This window comes from Octopus bimaculoides, chromosome 12 (assembly GCF_046866305.1).
Source record: "Octopus bimaculoides isolate indiv1 chromosome 12, ASM4686630v1, whole genome shotgun sequence".
Lineage (NCBI taxonomy): Eukaryota > Metazoa > Mollusca > Cephalopoda > Octopoda > Octopodidae > Octopus > Octopus bimaculoides.
Window position 1 is genome coordinate 35474043 of NC_142939.1, and position 4990 is coordinate 35479032.

The window sequence follows — 4990 nt, forward strand, 5'->3', positions numbered from 1 at the left end:
GTACTCAAATACCAGAGGTAGAGTAATATGCTTTATTTAAAAGCAGCAGAAATATAACAAAAAAAAAAACGTTACTCTGAGTTTCACGTTCCCGTTCATCGGACAGTTATATATATATATATATATATATATATATATATATATATATATATATATATATATATGAGGGTTCGGTAAAATAAAGTTTAAGCGTGTTCTACGGACACGAATGTCTCTTGAGGTTCGCTGGTGGCTTGCAAACCCTTTGACAAACGGAGCAAATTGAGGACTCAGTTTGTTTGAGTGTTTGTAGATCATTTACTATAATAATATATTCATATTCATATAGTCCAGCGGTGGACTACAATACATATCTACATATTAATATTAAGTTTATAATATATGCATGAATATACATATCACTATTTGCAGCATTAGTGGCTGTACAAAGGCTAAAATTCTATAAATTGTCGACAGGATGATCGAGCTGATATATTAGTACAGAACGTCTGTCACTGAGTAGCCCAGACTCAGTGAAATCCCGCAATCTGGCAGTTCTGGCGCCCGTAGCAGACGTTTACCATTCGTCACCGATATGAATACGAGTGCTTTTATGTAGCAGGAGTCTATATGAGATGTCCTCTCAAAGTAAATAATGCAGTAGTCTGCTCTCTAACACGACATCCAAGTTAAGCTGGATATAAAGATTGCTTTCATATATATATATATATATATATATATATATATATATATATATATATATATATATATATATATATATATATATATATATATATATATATATATATATATATATATATATGTATATATGTATATATATATATATATATATATATATATATATATATATATATATATATATATATATAAGTACTCCACCTGGTGAGAGAGAAAAATTATATAATAAACACGTTCTATGTTTTTATGTAATATTATTAGTTTCCTGAGCTGAGAATATGCCAAACATTGTTTGAAAACACGTCTGGTGCAAAAGCTGAATCATAACATACATAACATTCTGTCCAATCAGTTTCAAATGCTTATTTAATGATTTTCTAAAGTATTATTAGTGTACCATTTAGAAACATTTATAAACAAATATTTTTTTCCAAAATTTCCTTGTGTGCGAGGATCCGTTATGTGAAAGTAGGTTTTAGACTTAGCAAAATGTATTACCCGCAATAAACACCGTAAATATAATTTAAGATGTTTTGCTCTAGGAAACCAAATCATCTTGTACATATTTTATATATTTATACCACTAATAACCTTCTTTTTTTCCAGATTTAAGCTTCTTGTAGACTTAGAGAGCATTGGGAACTACATAGAAATCACGTGACACATGCGATGCATTTGCGATTTCACCAAACCAGATAACTCTGCCAGGATATACTTGTTGAAAAGCAAATTTCGCCAGACTACGGCAATTGACAGTTCACCAGTTGACCTTTATATTGATGATAAAATGTATGTCATAGAGCAATACAACGTTCATTATATTACTACTGTCAAGTACGCTTTCTCCTTTGTCAAGTTTTAGGCCTCTTTGCTTTGACAAAAATAGTGAAAGTATACCCCTAGCTGTAGTGGGTGATAAGGTTTCTCATTTAGTTTGTTACCATCAGAAAATGTACGTATGAAATCTTCTCCACATTTGGTATCAAAGTTAGAATTACCACGTTGGAGGTCCATGTTCTAGTATGCCAAGTTTAGATTGATGCAAGACTTCGGTTTATTTTACATATATTGCTAGGCCAAAGCCATGCGGAATTTTCAAAATATCAGTGGAGCTTATATGCCAGCGACGAAAACTTTGCGAATACACGTATCATTGTACGTCCTAGTCAACATTAGTCTCGGTAACTTCTACAACCCAGTAAAAGCATGTTTAGAAAGCTTTTAATCACGTTATTCTATTGGAAATGTGGACAAGCACTTGCTCCCGTTACCATCGTCGAAATGTTTAAATCACCACAAATTTATCCAGACACCCATGTCTTTTAAGCGGGGTTCATTAATCTTCTCTTCTCGCTATAAATGGTGATGAATAAGATAAATATTGAGCTGCTGAAATTGTCGTTAGGTGAAAATCATATCGTCATGTACCTAAAGTATAGGCTTCCAGGACGAATGCACTCGGTTATACCATGCAATCACTTGAGCAGTGATTTTACTAGTGTATACCTCTAACTGAGGGAATAGGAATTCCTCTCTAAAATCATCAAGCCTCTCAGTCACAGTTCCTCATGTAAGTGGTCTATATATGCATTCTTGACTTACTTGGGGAGGTTTCCACATTGCCAATATTCTCAGAATTATTAAATTGATGTTTACCGTGTAATTTGATACATTTATACAGGGTGCATAAGGTATTTGAGGACAGATTTATATTATTTAAAAAAAAACAGATACATAATAACAGATAATAACTTTATTTATGAAAAAATGCTATCAGGGTAAAAATAAACCTTCTTTTCTATAATGTTGTTCTATATAGCCACCTCAGCCTCAACAACTGCTTCTATATGAGAACTAAATCATCTACATGCTCGAATCAAGTGGTCCTGGTTCATTTTGGCCATTACTCTGACTATGGCAGCTTTCAAAGAATCTTTGGTGCTATGAGCCTATCCATTGACCTCTCTCTCTCAACAACGCTCCACATGTAATAGCCCAATGGATTAAGATCTGAGGAATTAGGAGGATAAATGTTGGCGGGTTATGTGCTCGCAAACATTTTCAGCCATCCATTCCTGTGTTACAAGAGCCATGTGAGATAGTGCAGATTGTTACTGAAATACATATGTCCTTCCAATGCATACAATGTCTATCCAGAGCTTAAGAATTATTTCCAGGACCTCAGTGTAGGTGGCAGAGTTAACTCTAAGGCCTTATGGAATGAAATAAGGAGGCCTCCCATGTTCTTCATTGCTGACAACTCCTAAAATCATGACAGTTTCAAAAAATTTTGTATGCATAACACTTGGAACTTCAGAAGGTTCTGCACATAAGCATCTTTCATTTCTTCTGTTAACTTTTTTATCTTGGTGGAGGTTTTTCTCGTTGGAGAAAAACCAAATTAAATCTTCTGCTGGATTTTTCAGTTTGTTTAAGAGCAGTTTAGATATGTTGTAGTGATTTTAGTTTGATTTCTCTGATAAATTGACCTTTCCTCATCATATACGACTTATACCTGATGTCTTCGTGGACAAAATTTCTGACATATGGAGGTCTTTTCCAATTGACTTCACGGACTTTCTGGGACTGTAATCAATGGTCTGTTGAACTTGTTGAATAAATGCAGATTTTCTGATGATTTACATGAGTTTAGAATGCTTTTCATGCTTTGATACAGGTGATACGCTTCCATTTTCAGTCTCTAGCTCCTTACAAACTTTGTAAACGAAAGATCTGGCAACTTTTAAAATCGAGATATTCTTAAATCGCTATGCTCAGCCTTTATAACCACAATGACAGCATGTCTCTTCATTTCTTGAGTAAGCTGAGGGCCTGCCATTATTATTTTCTGAAACAAAGATTATACAGAGTTAACAAAAATGTAGCCATGACCCCCCAAAAAAATATGTCCTCAAATACCTTACGCACTTTGTATTCCTATGGGGATGCTGTGAATGCCAGGATATCTTCTAATTTTCGTTTCCTGGATGGAATTATCAGTATCTTTGTTGTTGGTGACACGTCTAAAGTGGTATCTTCCTGTTGATGTAGGGCACATTTCACTGTCACATGAAAAATTAGGTGCTACTCTTATAGGTGTAGAGATGTGACCCATCCTTATTCCTCATTGGTAAGTTACCACATATCCGTGAACCGTATAACTGTTTTCAACTGCATTGGAGAGCCTTTGCATGGTGAGAATAATCAAGGGCTTGGATTTCACCTGTTTTTTGTTTCTTTGAACTGCCGCATTTCCTTTTCTGGTAAGGTTATTTTCGTTTTCACTATGCTGGTAGCTCGACATGTGCATACTGGGTTAAGATCTTGACGGTATATTTGACTTTTCAGATAACAGATGTTCAAAACTGACATCATTCTCAGCAAACCAGCCAGCATAATTGCATAAAAGAAAACAGGTGCAGTGTCAAATAGTGAAATCTCACGTAGCGCTTTATATGGTTAGTGATATTTACTGTAAGTAAACATTGCATTTCACGGTTTTAAACCTTTAAAGTTTCATTTTCAGATTTTTCGGCAAAATTCTGTTGGTTTTAATTGTACACTCCTCACATAATTCGTCTTGCAAACTAATTACATCTTAAACATTTGTTTATGTAAAATAGATCTGCAGAATCAGTTTCAATTATTTGTTGGACTTTCATCAGTAACAAGGAAACCTCCTTAAATGTTTACTGAGAAAAACAGCTGGTCATCCAAATTGCACGTACCACATATAGTCTGTGACATTTCTTGCGGCATTGGCTTCTATTATTGCAGTGTAAGTGAACATTGCATTTCACGGTTTTGAAACTCTTAAATGTTACCCTCGGCAAGGCTCCGCAGCCCAGCGGAGCCCGACGAGGACTACCGACGCAGACTACCACGATCACATCCCCTTGGACGGTGACGACCGAGAGAAAAGAAAAGGAGAAGGTGCACATCCCCGTCGTCGGGGATGGAACGAGCAGCAACTTAAACACAAGAACGATCGCTGCCACGACAACGGCAAACGGACACAGAAACCGGCTCCGTCTCCAGCACAAAGCGCGTAAACACACGGACGCGCACACACGCGGACGTGCATGCTAACGGCTGCGAGTCTTCGATACGCAACAACGCTTTGCTAACTTGCTTACATACATCTGTATGTCAGAGTTACTCCTGCCGTTTACACGTACCTCATTCCACTCCTTCGCTCTGACGTCGAGACAAATCACTTGACGCATAACACACGGACACACACACATTCAAGCTCGAAACTGCATTTAGCAACAAAGGCGCAGCACACCTGCTGTAAAGCCACTTTTGAAGA